A 19,955-nucleotide genomic window follows, 5' to 3' on the forward strand; every position below is an offset into this window, starting at 1 on the left:
GCAGTGTACAGTACGTGAGTCACTGGGAATAAACTCCTGCACAATGCATGTGCTTGCACCTGTAGCCATAAACTAGTACATGGTCATTAATTTATTGATTTATTAATTAATTAATTGAAAGGCTGATGATTTTTGCAGAATGTCGTTTCTATTTTAGTTTATTATGTAACATTCGTCACATAGGTTTTTAGATATAAGAAAAGTACTCGTATAACAACAAACAGGAATACAGTGTAGCGATGCTGCATCCTCGTGTGCTGCAAACTACATATCCCAGCATGCTGCATTCTGTATGACGTGCACAGAGCGACCAGGAACTGCTGCAGCTTAATGCCAGGCGAAGCAATGACTGAGCTGCACTGACGGGCTGACTGGGTAAGCCAGGGTGTGCTGCCCACATAGCTCAACAAAGCGACAGTTACACGTATAAAAACACAGGAGCTTATTCAGTGTGCACGCAGAAAGAATAATACAAAAATTCTGACCAGACACGCAGGGAGAGAGAGCAGAGGCACAGGTGGAAGGGAGGGAATAGAAGTAGACTTGAGTTTACGAGGCTGAAGTTAGATATGCAGGAAAGTGGAGGGGGCACTGCTTAGATTGAGGTCTGCCAGGACTTACTGTAAGAAGCACAAATGCAAGAGGAGTGGTATTCCAGTGCAGACTATCTAATAATACATCAGAGCCATTGATCTTTTTTTATGTAGCACGAGCAAAGGGGTCTAAGGTGATTTGCTTGTAATAGACTGGACCTACCTGCCTAATTGCTGCCTGCTGTAAGATTTCAGCTTCAGGACCAGCCACAGCCATCATGAAGGGCCTGATCTGTCAGTGACACTGTCATGTCTGCCTGTTACAGCTGCTTGGTGGTGCTGCGGCTGTGCATAACTGCCCATCACTTTCTGCTGAGGGCAGTTGTGGAGTAGAGGGCTGCAGCCAGTAATTTTGGGGCAGATGTATTACGCCTTAACAAGAGATAAATGCAAGTGTGATAAGGAGAGATAAACATCCAGCCAATCACCTGCCAACTGCCATGTTACAGGCTGTGCATGAAAAAAGTCAGTAAGGAGCTGATTGGCCTGACGTTTATCTCTCCTTATCACACTTGAATTTATCTCTTGTTAAGGCTTAATACATCTGCCCCTTTGTGCCTAGAGGCAGACTGACTCCTAAATCCATGGTGACAGCCCTGTAATACCCCATTCACACCAGAAATGCAGGGACAAACCCGGGAATTCAGTTCCTGTGACAAGCAGGGACATTCCCGGGTTTGGAGTGGACCTATTCACACCAGAAATGTCCCTGCATTTTCTGGTGTGAGAAGGGGGCGGGAAGGAGGCCGGCAGGAGGTGTGGAGGAGGCGGGCAGTCGGCAGGATGGCGGCGGAGGTGGGGAGAATACTCACCCCGGTTGCTGGTCCTCCGTGCAGGCCAGGGATCCACACAGGCGGCGGCGCAAATGACGGGACAGGCTGCAGATGAAGATGACGCAGTTCTCCGGCGTCCTCACTGCCACCGGAGAGCTGCGTCATCATTATCCACCGGCTGTCCCGTTATTTGCGCCCGCCGCCTGCATTAATTCCCGTCGGACAGGACACGGAGGACACGGCAACCCGGGTACGTATACCCTGTACCTTTCACACCAGCCAGGTCCTCGGGTTGAACCCGGGAACATGCCTGGTACCTAGCCGGGTTGAAATTTGCCCTGGATTTTGTCCCGGGAACCTTTCACACCAGCGTTAGTACCGGGTTGTTCCTGGACGCAACCCGGGAATTTAGGCTGGTGTGAATGGGGTATAAGTGTCCAGTGGAACAATGAGGAGCCAAGGCATATGGTTTGGGAACCACTGGTGTAGTGTATAGTCAAGTGACTGGTTTGAAAGCATATAATAGTTTATTATGTGGCATAAAATTAGGAAGCTGGCCTCCTGTTTCTCTATGGGCTCATTTTTCAGCCATCATTGCTATGTGTGTATGGCAGCTGGGATGAAAGATGAGCCACTTTCAGCTCGGCTGACCGCCCCGCTCCCTTCCCCTGATCTCCCACCCTGCTTCACACGGAGTATAGAGACAATGCCTGGCCATACAACCTAGCTGACTGCCCAGCTCCACACAGCCTGACTGACCGCCCTGTTCCCTCCCTCTGCTCCCCTGTCCTAATCCACCCAGAGCATACATGCCACCGCCAGCACCAATGTTCTCCTACACTGCCCACCAATGTTTATTTATTAGCCAGCAATGTATATATTACTGGCATCACTGCCCAATGATGTATATCTATATGCTGGTAACATATACATTGCAGGCACCGGCCAGCAATGTTTTCATTACTGGCGCCACTGCCAACCAATGTATAATTTGTTATGGCGTTAACATCTATATTGCTGGCGCAGGTTAGCAATGTTTACATCATTGGCTAGTATTCAATGCAGATGTCTGCGATGTGCAGCAAATCCTGTTCAGGAGCATTCGCTGCCAGCCCTCCCTCTCACCCTTTTCAACACTGCAGGGGCTCGCTGCCCCTGATGTGATTTTTAATCCCCCACCGGCGAATGCCGCAGGGAGATGGAAGCCTCCCTGTCCGCACTGGACACTGTGGGGGAGAAGGAGGGCTCCTGGGGACACAGAAGCTGGGATAGGGTCATATTGTCTACAGCAGGCATGTCCAACGTTGGCCCTCCAGATGTTGTGAAACTACACATCCCAGCATGCTTTGCCAAAGTTTTGCTATTAGAGAATGCTAAAACTATTGCAAAGCATGCTGGGATGTGTAGTTTGAAAACATCTGGAGGGCCAACGTTGGACATGCCTGGTCTGAGTCGACATGTGCCGACAGGCGGTATTTCATGCCCTACCATCCACTATGGCGTGGTGGGAGAATAAAATAGTGTGCCGAGCGTAGCGATGCACCCTGCCCGAAGCATGGCGAGCGCAGCGGTGCTATGTTGACTGTGTCGACGCTTGAAAAAAAAAACGGTACTTGTTTCCTAGAACGGCCACACCGATGTTGATCGGGTCGGTCGCATCGCATCGATCGCATCGTATGCGACCAAATCGCATGCGATGCGACCAACGCGATGGTCCCGATTTTTACATTGATTGAATTGTGAATAGGGTCCCTGGGACCCTATTTTACATTGGATTCAATGTAAAATTCTCCCCAGACCCCAATTTTAACCCCCTCAACGGCACCCCACGATTGACGCGTGGCGAGCGGCGGCGGTACGCGTCCTCCGACCTTTTCATACCCCTACTATCCACGTCGGCGTGGAGTTGAGAATATAAAGTGTGGCGAGCGCAGCGAGCCACCGAGCCCGAAGCGTGGCGAGGGGACACGTATAACTTCACAGGTATATTTGTCCCCTCGCGTGGCTCGCTGCGCTCGCCACGCTTCGGGCTCGGTGGCTCGCTGCGCTCGCCACATTTTATATTCTCAACTCCACGCCGACGTGGATAGTAGGGGTATGAAAAGGTCGGAGGACTCGTACCGCCGCCCCTCGCGGGCTCGCCACGCTTCGGGTTGGCGTCAATCGTGGGGTGACGTTCACAATGGGGTGGGGGGGGGGGGTGGGGCATATACAATGAGAAATGGGCCATATTGTACCAAAAAAACATGTTGACTTTTTCACTGTCGACCATATACATGTCGACCTAACCCATGTCGACCTAAATGCAATTCGACCTAATGGTGTAGACCTAATGCTTGTAGACCTAAATGCAGTCTGACGAATGATCCCATTCGCAGAAGCTGCCCCCCAGAAGAGCTGGCAGGGGATGCAGTGGAGAGAGCCGCTGCGCTGGTCCCACTTATGCATATGTAATGAGCAGCACCAGTGTGCAGTGAATATGTAATGAGCGGCTACCAGCCCCCTGCTGGCGTAATGTGTAAAAAAAATTAAAATAAAATTACTGACATTTTTTTTACACCAAAAAAAAAAAAAGGATACTTGTGTAGTTTCACGGCGCTTTGTGGGGCTCGCTTCGCTCGCCCACACTGCGGGCTCGGTGGTTCGCTGCGCTCGCCACGCTATCTAAAATCAACTCCATGCCCACGTGGATAGTGGGGGTATGAACTATCCACGTTGGCATGGAGTTAAGTTACTTTATTTTAGATAGTTTGGCGAGTGTAGAACCCGTAAGTAGCATGCTGGCGCCGTGAAACTACACAAGAACAAAAAAAAAATATTTTAAAAGATCACATTCCAGTTCACCATAAAAAAATGTGAAATGCAAAACAGTAGTAAATCATTGAGAAAGCAGTTCTCCATCCTAGCATTGAATACACGCTCAGCGAATCACAGTGAAATACACCAGCGAATTGCAGCGAGCATGAAACAGAGAAATGGCCGGCATTCACTTCGCTTTCGGCGAACAGTGAACATTGAATAGGGTGAATCAGATTTTCAGTGAAAAAGATTCACCGCAAGGAGTGAAAACAGCCATATTCGCCGAAAAAAACGGTGAATCGGGAGCATTGAATACTGTCCATTGACTCCACTGCCACCCAATGTTTATTAAAAATAGGCGGTAACATATACATTGCTGGCACAGACCAGCAATGTATACGTTATTGCCGCCACTACCCACTGTTATAGAGGTAATTTATACATTGCTGGTTCAGGTGAATATATTTAACTCTACTAGGTTGACATGGGTCTAGGTTGACATGGGGTTTGGTCGATAGAACATTAGGTCGACATGAGCAAGGTCGACAGTCAAAAGTCAACATGGGGTTTTTCACTGTTTTTTTTTTTACCGAATGTCAACACTGTAGACATGGACAGACATTGACACAGTTTGAAGTGCACCACATCCCCTTGCAACGCTCGCTATGCTTAGGACACGGTGCATCGGTACGCTTGGCATACTATTTATTCTCCCGTCACGCCCTAGTGGATGGTCGGGCATGAAATACCACCGGTCGGCAAATGTCGGCTCAAAAAAAACAGTGAAAAACCCCATGTCGTCCTTTTGACTGCCAAACTAATGCTTGTGTCGACCTTGACCCATGTCGACCTAGACCCATGTCGACCTTACTGCCTGTCAATCTAGTGGTGTCGACCCAATGCTTGTCAACCTTGTTGCTGTACACCTAATGACCGTATCCCGTGCACGGCTGCAAACAAAATCTTAGCCGTACACATGGGCAGAATTTACTGGATCGCTGGGCTCTGAATATACGCAGCCCAGCATTCAGTTCGGAATCCGGCTCCAAGAACAGAAATGCACTGAATAACATGGCCCCTGCAAACCCAGCCCATTATGTAAATTGCCTTTTATAATTAATTATTTTTCAGCAAAGTCTTTTACCTCCGAAAAATGTTTTGGTCTTTGGGAAAATAGCTCAGTGTGTATGCACTACTTTGGTAAAAGATATTTCTTTCAGAGATTTTGGCTAAAGGATTAAAGGCCCCTACACTGGGTAACTTTGAGCTGAAAGTCGCTCAAAACAGCAGGTTTGAGCAGCTTTCAGCTCAAAGCCACCCAGTGTGTATGGCCCAGCGATGAGCGCTGATTATACCAGCAGATCAGCAGCTTTCAGGATGGCTTTGCATAGCGCTCCACTATACAATGCCGTCCTACCCCCCTCCGTCGGCCCCAGGCAGGGGGAAAGCCCCGCAGTGTGTATGAACCTTTAGAAATGAAAATCTCTGAGTGTCTATACTGTATATACCTTTAAAAGGCCATACACACTGGGCGATTGGGGGTGGACAGCAGTGGACAACTTTGCATAGCACAGTGCTGTACAAAGCCGCTAATCAGCTGGTAATACCTGCAGATGAACGGCTTTCCCGGCGATGATGCGGGATTGCGTATCACTGCTCATAACTCATCATCGGGTCGTACAGCTGAAAACCGCCCAGTGTGTATGGGCCTTTATGTCCATACACACTGGGCCCCATTAGGGGGCTGAACGTGGGAGTGCACACCCGGCAAATCATCACCGCAGCACAAAGAAAATACTGGCAACATGGTCGCTCAGTGACCATATTGCCAGCGATATTGCGACGTGTATACACAACTTAAGAGAAAAACATCCAAAGCTGAGCGCATTATGGACCTTATTCAGGTCCATTCTCAGGGTAGTGTGCATTGACTTGGGGCCAACGTTTTCCTTTGCACATTCGCTGGGTGCATGCGTCCATGTCAAACAGATTGATCGCCAGGTGCATGCACCCAACCTTGCACCTATGGCGTTCTCATACTTAAGGGCTGATGACGCAGGTGCATCACTGGATGTCAGCTGCCCACCCATTTCCTCCCGAATGTGCGCACAGATGTAAGGTTGCTCTGAGCAACATTACATCTGCGTGCACATTCCACATCATTGGATGGTCGCTGACCATTGAATGATGTGGTGTTCCCCCCGCAGGCTGCGAATGGATATTTATGTAAACATCCATTCGCAGCCAGTGCGTGCGAACACATGCGTGAATGGTGGGCCCGGCGTACCACCATTTGCAAGACAGGGTTTGGTTGACTCGCAAGGATGCAAATTCGCACCTGTCGTATCAACCAGAATAACCCCCTATGAGTGCACAAACACCAAGGGACATATGTAATACGGTACAATTTATGCCTATCAGATCCAGTTGCTGCTTGTATTAGAGAATGATCTGGAAGACTTTGTATGCCCTTTTCGTATTTATGCATAAAAGAAGAATCTGTATCAAGTTATCCATTTATTTATTTTCCAGCTAAGCCATGGGTTTATATTTACAATATAAAGACTTAGGGATATATTTGCTAAAGTGTGTGTTTATGGAAGTGGACATGTTGCTCATACCAGTCTCCACTTCTATAAACCTGCACTTTAATAAATATATTTCACTAAAGCACCATATACACTAGAGCAGGGCTGGGCAATAAGTGGGCCTCCATCTGTTAATGAAATACACATCCCAGCATGCCTTGCATCAATTTCAGCATGGCCAAATATCAAAACTAAGGCAAGGCATGCTGGGATGTGTAGTTCATCATTGGCCACCATCTCCCTCATCTGGACATGTTCAGACAGAGAGGACATTGTTAATGAGGGCTGCAGCATGACTCTACTCTGCCCCGCTGGCATTAGCAGGGCTGTGTTCAATTGCTGATGCCGGGTTCCAACTGCCACCAATACCGGTGCCTGGGGCGATTGGCTAGTGTGTATGGGGCTTTAGTCACTGATCTTCCACCCTGCTATGATTTCACAGTCATCTGGGTTGTGCAGATTGTTTCCATTCCTTACAGAGCCCTATCCTCTCTACAAACCTCTAAGGTCTATCACTTCTCCCTGTTCGTGGGCAAAAAATATATGTCTGAAAATAGAAATATTTATTTCACTATCATTCATATGGGGTACTGAGGTCTTATAACCTTTGGGGAATAGAGGGTATCTGACAGGAGACAGGCACACAACTTTTCTTCAACCAGGGTGTGCTGGCTCCTCCCCTCTACTTCCCCTTACTAGCCAGTTTTAGAAAATGTGCCCTCAGGAGAGGATGCACACTCCTGGAGCTCCAGAGAGTTTGTCTTCAATTTATTTTATTTTATTATTTTCGGGTTGTTGTTTGGGCTTAACAGCTTCCCTTCCAACGAGGGAAGCCGGGGGAATGGACAGTTGCAGGCCTTTCAAGGAACTGAACTGATCCTTGCTGCAGGTCCACCGACCTGAGGGTGCTGTTACCGCGGGCATTGGGCTGCAGCGTGCACACCCCCAGCTGCCGCACACGCCTGGCTCAGCCTAAAAAAACACCGGTGGTGAGTAATAACCGGGTCCCCTCAGTGGGGTACGCCGGTTTTATGATGTGCGGCATAATGGCGATGGCGGCGCGGTGGCCCTGCACAGGGATCGTGAGCAGCTGTTTTTACACTGCAGCCACGCGGACACAGTGGATGCCAGGCATTGACACTGGACCACCAGGGCATATACCGCTATGTGGGTAATCTTTATTGAAAGGTTCCCAGGCGCCAGTAAAAAATATTAGTAGAGTCCTGGTGCCATTACAAAGGGGCGGGGCTTAGCTCAGAGCGGGACCTGAGCGCGCCAGTACACTGCTTCCTGCTTCTTCTCACGCTAGTGGGGCGCTGTGGCTAAAAACAGCAGAGACCGCAAGTATAGCGCTTGATAGCACTTTAAGTGTTATAGCAGTACGCAGTATTCATATATTGGTGTCTGTACATTGAGACCGATCTATTTAATCGGTAGCCCAGGTTACAGGGTGCTGGTGTCCCCCATATACCTCTGAGTTCCCATACTGCTAGTTAAGCATTTTACACACTTTTCGTGAGTGAATTAGATGACTTAATTTCAAAAGCTACAGCTGGTAAGTCCACCTTCCTCCTGTCAGCTTCCACTCCGGTGAGACGCCCTTTACAGGAGGTACACAGCAGTCCTTTAGGCCTAAGGCCAAAGGGGGCTCCAACGCCAATAGAGGCGCTCGGGGTAAGCCCAGAAAGGCAACGGCTTCAGCAACAAGAGACCGTAGCACAGGCGCAGCTGCGCCTAAGCCTGCCACATGACGGGCTCCTCCCACCTTGGGATATTCTCACGGTGGGGGCTCGGCTGAAGTATTTCAGCCACGTGTGGGATGCATCCTCCCTCACCCCTTGGGTCAAGGATATTATTTCACACAGTTACAAGCTGGAGTTCGAAAGACCACCCTCTCTAAGATATTTCAGGTCGGGACTCTCAGCAGCAGCGGAGGTTCACAGTATCCGCAGACACGCAGTACAGAAGTTGGTGCAAGCACAGGTGATTATACCAGTGCCCCCTTCAGAAAGGAACAAGGGTTACTTTTCAAACCTATTTGTGGTTCCAAAACCAGATGGATCATTTCGACCCATCTTAAACTTAAAGTCCCTGAACCCCTATCTGAGGGCTTTCAAATTCCAAATGGAATCCCTGAGGGCGGTTATTGCAGGACTGGAGGAAGGAGAATATCTAGCGTCCATCAACAGCTGCTTCTGGAAGTGCTGTCTCCGGAGAGAGTCTCGGTCTACCTCTGCATCAGGCTGATGGGGACGATGGTGGCCTCATTCGAGGCTCTCCTATTCGGGAGATTCCACTTGAGAGTATTCCAGTGGGACCTGTTAAGCAAGTGGTCGGGCTCACACATCCACATGCACAGGTTGATTCGCTTGTCTGTAAAGGCAAGACATTCACTGCAATGGTGGCTACATACGCCAAATCTCCGTTTCTGGATCCAGCTAACTACAGATGCCAGCCTGCAAGGATGGGGGGCGGTGACCCAGAGGATGCGGTTCCAAGGCCGATGATCACTCCTGGAAGTACAGCTCCACATAAACAACTTGGAGCTGAGGGCAGTATACTATGCTCTTCTGGAGGCTCACTCCCTCCTGGAACATCAGGTGATACAAGTCCAGTTGGACAATGCAACGACGGTTGCTTATATAAACCGCCAGGGAGGTACGAAGAGCAGAGCATGTATGCGAGAAGTCTTCAAGATTCTGGCTTGGACAGAGATGCATGCAGTGGCAATCTCTGCCATCTTCATCCCCAGGTGGACAACTGGGAGGCGGACTTTCTCAGTCGTCACGACCTTCACCCCGGGGAATGGGGGATTACATTCTCAGGTGTTCGGAAGCATCGTAGATCTGTGGGGGCTTCCTCAGATAGATATGGCCTCAAGGACCAACCACAAAGTGGAAAGGTATTGCTCGAGGACAAGGGATCCACAAGCAGAGGTGATAGATGCTCTGACTACGCAGTGGTCGTACGGACTGTTGTACCTGTTCCCGCCCCTTCTGGGGAGAGTGTTGCAGAGAATCAGACACCAAAGGGTGGAGGCAATCCTAATTGCACCAGATTGTCCCAGGAGAGCGTGGTACGCAAGTCTGCAAGGCATGTTGGTAGAAGAACCATGGAGACTGCCTGTCAGAAGAGATCTTCTGATGCAAGGCCCTTTCGTCTATCAGGACTTAGGGCGTCTTCATTTAACGGCCTGTTGTTTGAGCGGAACATCTTAGCTCTAAAAGGATTTCATTCCTCGGTCATAAACACCATGACCCGGGCCAGGAAGGCAGTGACTGCCTCACACTACCACAAGATTTGGCGAAGATATGTGTCTTGGTGTGAGCACATGAGTTTTCTGCCAGCGGACTCTAAATTGGACCGTTTTCTGCTCTTCTTGCAGGTGGGCCTTGATAAAGGACTCCGGCTGGGGTCTTTAAAGGTTCAAGTGTCGGCCCTTTTCAATCTTTTTCTAGAAAAAAGTTAACGGTTTTTCCAGAAGTCCAGACTTTTTTACAAGTAGTCTTGAGAATACAGCCTCTAGATGTAGATGTAGATGTAGTCCTGTCATATCTTCAGTCATCCTGGTTTGAACCAGTGGACACCATTGACTTAAAATACCTCACCTGGAAGTCGGTGACGCTACTGGCTTCGACCAAAAGAGTTTCTGAGCTTGGTGCTCTCTCTTGTAAGAGTCCATACCTGATTTTCCATCAGGACAGGGCGGAACTTCAGACAAGACAGCAGTTCCTGACAAAAGTGGTCTCGGCGTTCCACATGAACCAGCCGATTTTGCTGCCTTCTCGTTTGGGACATCAGGATATCCCTGAATCACTTGATGTGGTTAAAATCTTGAAGGGCTATGTCAAGAGAATGTCAAGGGTCCGTAAGACAGAGTGTCTTTTTGTGCTTTATGACGCACACAAGAAAGGCTGCCTGGCATCGAAACAATCGAATGCTAGGTGGGTTCGTTCCACCATACAGCAGGCATATGTGGCAGCCCATTTGACTATACAGGCCTCTGTGAGAGCTCATTCCACTAGAGCTGTGGGCCCATCCTGGGCAGCTGCTCGAGGTGTGTCAGCATTGCAGCTATGTAGAGCTGCCACTTGGTCAGGTCAACATACTTTCGTCGAATTTTATAAATTTGACACTATAGCCAAGGATGATACCCAGTTTGGGCAGGCATGTTGCAACAGGCTCCACAGGTTCCCGCCCTTTCTGGAAGCTTTGGGACCACCCCAAGGTTATAAGACCTCAGTACCCCATATGAATGATGGTGAAAATAGGATTTTAATTCCTACCGGTAAATCCTTTTCACAGAGTTCATATGGGGTACTGAGCGCCCGCCTCAGTGCGGTGCTCTGATTGCACATGTTGCGATCCTTTTTCTGCCTTCTTGCAAGTTGCAAGACAGTGGCGTTGTACTCTTGTACGTTATAGGTCCGTTGACCTATGTTGGAGCATCTGAGTTTTGGTGACTTATTGCTCCCCACAAATCTTAAAGAAATTATATGTTATATGTTAATATAAGACAATGTCGGGGTTGACTAAGTTTGGTTGAGAGTGTTGTTGTGGTGTGCTGGTGCGAATCTCACCACGTTACTTATTATGCTAAATCCTATCTCACATACGTTATCCTTCCTTCGGGCACAGTTTCTTAACTGGATAGTAAGGGGAAGTAGAGGGGAGGAGCCAGCACACCCTGGTTGAAGAAAAGTTATGTGCCTGTCTCCTGACGTATACCCTCTTTTCCCCAAGGTTATAAGATCTCAGTACCCCATATGAACTCTGTGAAAAGGATTTACCGGTAGGTATTAAAATCCTATTTTCTGGTAGCATGTAATTCTTTCAACACGCCATCTCTGAAATCTACCTGCTAAAGAATATCTAATTACTCTTCTTTAGTTGAAAACACAGATGCGGCTGTAATGGGTACGCTCTGCATCACCCTGACTGGCACATGCTTGGTTCTGGAAAATGCTAATAGCCACCCTAACCTTGCACTGCCCATTTTCTCTCCTGTGCTAGATCTTGTTGAGGATACCACATCTTATATCTAAGACGGCTGGAAGGAGGCAGATGACTAATCAGGTAAGCTTCTCCAACTACTAGTGCGCATATATTGAGGACACCTGCTGTAATGCCATCCTTATGGATCACAAGCCTCTAGTGGTCGTCTGGTAACTACCCATTGTGGGTACACATTACACAAGCTTCATTACGCAATTTGGTTTTCACCTGATTATATATAGCGACATTATCAGAAAAGGACATGGATTGTTGTTTTTTTCTTTTTTACTTTTTTGGTTGGTACAGGTATCTACCTTATTTTACTTTGATTTTACCTTCACTAGTATTTTATGATCATTCAGTCTAATGTTTAATAAATTGTGTATTTACATTGTCCAGCGCCACTTATTTCTCTATCATTTTTCAGTGACAGCATCATGAGTGGAACACAACTAAATAGATCCAGTTGTTCCTATAAACTAGTAAATGAAACATCAGTATAATATTTACACTATTCCCGTATGCCTGGTTTATGGTGACACCTAGTGGTCACTGGGCAGTACTTCTATAATTCTGGATCTTTCTTACATATTGGAGACAATAAAGTGACAAGATTTATCTGCACTATAATATGAAATGTCCCTAACAAAAATATTCCGATGGGGGCACTTACGGAATTAGTTATGTATTTACAATGGAACCTTTATTAGTATATGTCACAATAGTGCCAAGGATCAGGCAAAATCTAAAAACAGGAAAGGAGAGGAACTGGTATGTGATTGGAGTGAAAGGAAAGTACCCCAATAATACTTTGTGTAACTATGTATAACCTATCTTTTGCATTATTATTATTAGTAGTAATTTCAGTAGAAAATCTTTTGCGTCATAATAAAATAATTAAGATGAAGATTATTTCCTCTAATTTCATCAGTTGTATACACTTTGTCCCAGTCTGTCTCATTGGAAATTAAGGGGGGGTATTTAATCACCGGTGACCATCTCCCGATTGCCGTGACCCCAGATTGAATACTCCCCCTTAATATTCACCCAGTCCATATCTAACTAGCCCGATAGGAAATGTGTATTCCTGCACATTTATTCCTACTTGTTTGAGAACATTCTATCATGTGACCAGTATGTAATGAGGTTATTAAACAAATCAGTACTTTTGTAGTTTCACGGCTGCAGGGAAATCGCATCGGATGCGATGGTACTTTTGTAGTTTAAAGTTTCCCCTGCCCACCGATCGCATGCGATTAAGCACATTTAGCACACTCCCACTATCCACGCCACCCTGAAGCATGGCAAGTGCAGCGAGCCCTGCGGTACGCGTCCTCTCGACTTGTTCATACCCCCACTAGTGTTCATTCTAGCACTCGCTATCTTTGAAAACCCATGCAGTTCCTCTTCCCTGCCTGGGGTGTCACTGTCTGCTGTAGTGCTTCTAGCACAGGGTGGTCTGTATATCAGCACTGATATGCAAACCAGACCTGTGCTAGAAACCCACCAGGCAGGGAAGAGGAACTGCATGGATTTTCAAAGATAGCAGGTGCTAGAATGAACACTACCCACTATCCACTACGGCGTGGAGTTGATTTTATAAAGTGTTTCGAGTGATGCGATTTCCTGCTGCCGTGAAACTACACAAGTACCAACAAATCTCTCTATACATGAATGGTCCTTATGTACTGTATACTACTGTATGATTTGTAGCAGTAAGACTTTTTGCTACATAATTTTTGGCAACAAATGTTTCTTTCTCTCAGGGCAGGATACACAATCTAATATTTGAACACATACTGCTGTCTGACCTGCAGGAATATCAATACTGGATATCTGAGTTGTCTTGGAGAGATGATACACTTAAGAGAGATATAGTTTTATAGCCAACCAACTCCTAACTGCCATGTTACATGCTGTGTTTGAAAAAGGATCTAATTGGTTGTTAATTTCTCTCTCTACACTAATCACTCTCCAATGCTTAGAACATCTTTTATAATGTGTTAGTCAGTAATGAGTGCACCTGTGCCCCAGCTAGGTGATACAGACAACGTGAACTGTTGGTAGCTCTCGAGGACTGGCTTAGAACATTTGCCCCTTAGACTGCTACTTCTTGCTGATGCAATGCTCTAGTACACTGATACTTGCTGTATACTCCTTTCACACCAAACTTGGAACCCAGATTGTTGCTTGGTGTAAAAAGGGTCTAACCAGTTTGTGTTAGTTGGGTGTGGATTACTAGGTTGACAGTTGTTTGGTTGACCATGATTGTTCATCAATGAAAAGTCGACATTCGCAAAAGGTCAACAGAAGCAATAGATCACCATGGAAATGGTCAGCGCAGAAAAAGGTTGTCATGAGTTTTCCAATTCTTTTTGGGTGTCTATATCAACATTTGTCAATGTGGACCTCCAATTAGCGTAATGCGTACCCTCACATGAACTTGTTTCTCTCGCCATGCTTCATGCTTGGTGCATCGTCACACTACTGTTCTCACTTGTAGTACATGTGGATTGAAAGTAAGTTGTCTGGAAGAAAAAAATCATGAAAAATCCATGTCGACCATTGCAATGTCAACCTTTTGTCAGTGTCAAAAAGAAGGGGGTGGGTGGAGCGCTATGAACAATAATTGGTTTGAGGTCAATTTATAACAACATGAAAAATTTATTTTTATGATAAAATGATCAATTTGTGCATTTGCACTAGGTAGATGTATGATATAATTACATTTACGGCACAATGTATTGAATATTTACGTAATGTAAATGTATTACATTTACGGCACAGAATATAGAATAATACAAAACATTGAACAATGTACATTAATATGAAAATAATAATATTTTTTTTAAATGGGTCTATTTTTCATGTTGTTATAAATTGACCTCAAACCAATTATTGTTCATAGCGCTCAACCCACCTCCTCCTTTTTCCATTGTAATTGTACCAGGGGATTGACACCCCCAAGTAGGAGCAGCTTGACAAACCACCCCAGAAGGCGCCCCAATAACTACAGGCCACCAGGCCACTAGTTAACCCCTCCTTTTTTCAACCACTTTTGTCAGTGTCAGCCTAGTGCATTTTGACCTTTTGACCTTTGGCTGTCGACACTGTCGACCTTAACTGCGACCAGGGTTGAACACAGCACCAAAACGGGTCATGCTATACAGAGAGTCAGATCACTTATGCTTGGGATTGATATAATCTCCATGCGCTGTCAAAGGGATGAACTGGCAATAACCAGGGTCTAGCCTACAGCATGAAAGCAACTGTTACTTGGCTGGAAACCATGTTCAGTAATCCAGGCTGTACCTGGATTTTTGGTGTGGCCCTGGGCTTAGCTGAGGCAGAGGTCTGAGTTCACGACGCGATTGGATGTCTGTTCTCACTGGTCATGCACTAAGTCTGTGTATTATGGTGTTTTTCCACAGAAGGCCATTCTCAGCGACTCCCCTGTGTGTGCTAATCTACAGATTTTCCTTCTAAACTCCAGCATGGGGTGCAGCCATGTTGGACTCGGTCACCTGATGTTTCTCATTATTCCGAGCGCAGCTCCCAAGTGTCCGACTGCTATAACCAGCTTCTGTTCAACCCTATAGATTCTTTTTCCTGGCTGACTCAAATCATTTGTACAAAACTGCTTCTATTGAAGTCAACATGCAGTGCTGTGCTCTCTGAGACTCATTGTCTCAACAGCTGCAGTCTGTACGATCCAATCGGTTACAGCTTCTCTTCTCCAAGGGAAATCATTTCCAAGGTTTGCTTTAGTAATTAGTCCGGTTCCAGTCTGCCCTCCAGCACTAGCCAACAGCTGTTGGGACTGTGCATGCTGTGCAAAAAAAGGTACTTGGGTGCTGTCTATCAGTCAGTCAGGCAATTTTGCTATAAAACATAGCATAATGCATTGTTCCCAAACTGTGTGGTATTAATTTATGTAATATTTCTTTCTAAATGAATCAAAAATAAACATTTGGCCTAGGGGTGCCAAATTTCTGATGCTCTAGGGCGCCGTGATTCTGAAAAAGATAGGGAACCACTGGCATAAAGCTATCCTGCAAACAATAAAAAAAAAGTCAAAACAAAGGAAAAAATGACAAGAGACAGCTGGGTCCACCGTTATCTACAGCACCGTTGCGCCTATTGCCAGGACAGGGATGCACGAGCATCTCACAAGCTCACGCCTCCATTGCCGTGTATGGGGCATGTGTGCACTGGAGAAGGCAGGAGAGGGGGTCTTGACAAAGGTCAAAGAATAGCTGCCAATAGATTAGATCAGGGTTTCTCAAACTCTGTAGACCCAAAAAGTTTTTTTAAGGGTATTGCTTTCTGGCTGCGCCAGAGAGAGTATACCCGTAGGGGCGCAATATACAACAGCTGTGTCACTGAGTAGCAGCTGCAAAAAAACAGGTATGTAAATCCTGGAACAGGGAAACCAAAAACAAAAGGAAAAATATGCAGCGCTGTTTTTAAAAAATGAAATACCAATTCCGTTGGATTGACTTTACATATTTTTATATTTCATAAAATGCATGAAAATTAGATACACAGATAAATGGGATATATATCACATAAAACAACTAATAAAAACATTAATCACAATGCAGATTAAATAACTTCTAAAAACATAGTGGGGGGACTGTGGTAGGGGAATAGTATGTCCTCACTGTCTGTTCCTAGTATGCCTGGGAGTGTATTGGACCAACTCTATGATGGTTTAGAGTAGTTATAATTACTGTCCACCTGCAGGATTGGGGTCATGGATCCAAATTTTGCTGTAAGCTGTTTCTTTGATTGGACCCAATGTCCCTTTTTGTATCCAATTGTGGCGTGGCTTGCACCATTGGTGGTATTTTGGTATATGAAAAAGTTCTGGTCTGTTTAGGCTGGTTCGGGCAGCTTGTTGTAGGTTGAGAGACCTGCTGGGCTTTGTAGTCCTCCTCCACTAGGGCTTGATGTCACCTCCTGACGCGTTTCACTTGAAAAGCTTTCTCGAAGGAAGCATGGTTCTCAAACTCGGTCCTCAGGACCCCACACTGTTCATGTTTTCCAGGTCACCTGGCAGGTGCCGAGGTGAATTCATTACTCATTGACATATTTTAAAAGATCCACAGGTGGAGCTAATTATTTCACTTGAGGACCAAGTTTGAGAACCTGTGCTGTGTTAGATAGCCTGCTACTGATAGGCATGCAATTACTAAATGGTAAATACATTTTCTCTTTCGTCCATCCTGGTGACACAGCTCAACCATGGGATGTAGGAGGGTCCGCAGGAGCAAGGCACCTATGCTGACTTCTTTGAGAGGCAGGCTCCTCCCTTCTGCATCCCAGCATTCCTCAGTTCATTTTAGGTGCCCACTGGAGTGGGTGCTGTGCTGACTGGCTGCGTGCTGCAGCCGTTTTTGTGTAGAGTAGCTAGTTGTTTTTTATTTTATTAATTTTCACTTATAAAATTTTATTTTATTAATTTTTAGTGCAGGCACAGTGTGTTACTTGAACAGGAACTTTATACACATTGAGAGCGCAGCAGAGGCTGACCGAAGCGCATCCTGTCAGCTCTCTGTGTGCAGAGGGACGCTGTCTGCCCTCTCTGCACAGTGCTTCAACCTCCTTGTAGAGAGGTTTCCTGGGCCCCGGGGTAAGTCCTGAACCGGCTCCCTGCTTAGTGGTGGATCTTGAGGGGGGGACCCCCCGCTATGGCGGCTGCCATTTTAAGTGGTTTATAGGCCGAAATCCTTAAAAGGAGTTGAAGCCTATTACAGGAGTCCAGCACGTTTCCATGTGTTCCTGGACACCCACACAGAGACTTCAGTTTCTGGGGGTGATCTTGGACACACACCTAAATCGTGTGTTTCTTCCGGAGTCCAAAGCGGTGGACATTCGCCAGTTGGTCCTGTTGATTCTTCAGTCCCCAAATCCATCAGTATGGCAAGGAGTGAAGCTGCTAGACAAGATGGGGGCAACCTTCAAGACACTGCAGTTTGCGAGGTTTCACTCAAGAACCTTTCAGTGGAACATTCTGTCCTGTTGGTCAGGAAATTAAAAAAACTATGAAACAGGAACGGCTGTTGCTATCTCAGGAGACAAGGGACTCCTTGATCTGGTGGACAGATCTGGAGTCTCTGCAAGTGGGGCATTCCCTCTGCTCGTGGGATTGGCTGGTTGTCATGACTGATGCCAGTCTCAGGGGCTGGGGGTGGTGGTCCTGCACCTGAGGTTGCAGGGTCTGTGGCCCAAGGAAGAATCCAGACTGCCGATCAACATCTTGGAGCTCCGGGCGGTTTTGAACACCCTTCTGCAGGCAGCGGATCTCCTGAAGGGATCACCTGTACGCATACAGTCGGACAATGCCACGGCTGTGGCTTACCTGAATCATCAGGGCGGGACTGATCCGAAATATAGAAGCGGATTTCCTCAGCAAGGAAGAGCTGTTGGAGGGAGAGTGGGCGCTCATCAGGAAGTCTTTCAGGAAATAGTGACTCTCTGGGGGCTCCCAGAGATAGACGTGATGGCATCCAGACACAACTGTCAGGTTCTCAGGTTCTGCTCTTGGACCGTGTGGGCAGTGGATGCCATGACAGTTCCGTGGCATTTCAACCTTGCCTAGGTGTTCCCTCCGTTTCCCATGATTCCTCAGGTCCTAAAGAGAGTGAGGATGCCCCGGACTGGCCCAGAAGGTTGTGGTATTCAGACATACTGAGGTTGTCGACGGACTCTTGGCGTCTTCCTCTTCAGCTGGATTTGCTCAGTCAAGGACCGTTTCTGCACCTGGACCTTGCTCGTCTCAATTTGATGGCCTGGCTTTTGAACCCTCCTTACTAAGGAAGAAAGGTTTTTCGGAGGCTGTTATCCAGACTATGCTCTGGGTTTGCAAACCTGTATCAGCTGTTAATTACCATCGTGTTTGGAAGATATACATCAGGTGGTGTGAACGACAGAAGGTGCACACCTATAGGTTCAAGGTCTCTAGACTTTAAGAATTTCTCCAAGATGGGTTTTCAGCAGGGCTTAGCCTCCAGTCTTTAAAGGTACAGTTGTTGGACTTATCCATCTTCTTTCAGAAAAGGGTAGCTCTTTTACCTGAAGTACAGATTTTTTTTTTGCAAGGAGTCATATAGGCAGCCTGTCACGAAATGGGTGTGTGGAATCAGTCGTGACTGGAGTGGTCAGATGGTGGATTGATGGAGTGGTGCGGATCTCAGGAAGAGAGGCGTGACCAGCCGGAGATGGGTTAACACAAACAGGTTTATTAAAGGAACTCATATAACAGATAATGTAACCAGGATCATTACTTCTTGATTGGACAAATAATAACTAGATGCAAGTCTCTGATAAATAACAAGTAACAAAAGATAGCAGTCCTTTGCAAAAATAAACAAGATGGCAGTCCATTCAAAATAAACAAGATATGTGCCGGTAGTTCTGGGAGGATAAGGCAATGTTCAGGATTTGAGTTTAGAGAAAAGGATACCTGAAGATTGGACGATTGGATGACTGAAGATTGGACGATTGGATGACTGAAGATTGGATGGCTGGATGACTGAAGATTGGATGGCTGGATGACTGAAGATTGGATGGCTGAAGATTGGACGATTGGATGACTGAAGATTGGACGATTGGATGACTGAAGATTGGACGGCTGGATGACTGAAGATTGGATGGCTGGATGACTGATTACTGGAAGCTTACAGCAGAGACGTAGCACACAATAGCTGGATGCAGCTTGTAGCAGGCAGGTCAGGAAACTGGTATCAGGACAGGGTAGCGACTTGGCGTTGACACAGGAACAGGTGACGGAGATAACAGAACTGAAATGGCTGACTTGGCATATAACAAATAACTGAAGAAAACCGAGTATAAACACAGGAACTAGATGAGCAGGAACTGGAGCAGGAATTGGACCATTTGTGGACCAGACCGTGAGCGCTGGACCAGCCGGACAAGCAGAGCCTCTAGGAGCTGAACACTGAAGACTCACGCAGGGATTCCAGGAAGCAGGCTTGAACTGCACAGAACATCTAGCACATGCAGCAGGAAGACAAGTTGCTGAAGTCAGTTCTGCCTCTGTGAGCAAGATATTTATCCCCCCTGCCTTGTATTGATTGGAGGAAATGACAGAGGGCAATCTGCAATCTGAGGCAGGAATCCAGAATACTTCAGTCTGAACTAAACAGGTGAGCCACATGGAACAGGAGAGCAAAGGGTTACAG

The 19,955-nt window shown here is 46.7% G+C and overlaps 1 protein-coding gene across 2 annotated transcripts in view; it reads left to right on the top strand.

The window, feature by feature from the left end:
• Positions 1 to 294: 294 nt before the first annotated feature.
• PIGN (phosphatidylinositol glycan anchor biosynthesis class N) overlaps positions 295 to 19,955 on the top strand; it is a 369,004-nt gene continuing 349,343 nt past the window's right edge. For both annotated transcript variants that reach the window (XM_083188060.1, XM_083188061.1), the window contains exons 1-2: positions 295 to 375; positions 11,767 to 11,829. The gene's annotated coding sequence lies outside the window, so the exon portion shown is untranslated. The remainder of the gene's footprint in view (positions 376 to 11,766; positions 11,830 to 19,955) is intronic.

This window comes from Crinia signifera, chromosome 5 (assembly GCF_055691185.1).
Source record: "Crinia signifera chromosome 5, ASM5569118v1, whole genome shotgun sequence".
Taxonomy (NCBI): domain Eukaryota; kingdom Metazoa; phylum Chordata; class Amphibia; order Anura; family Myobatrachidae; genus Crinia; species Crinia signifera.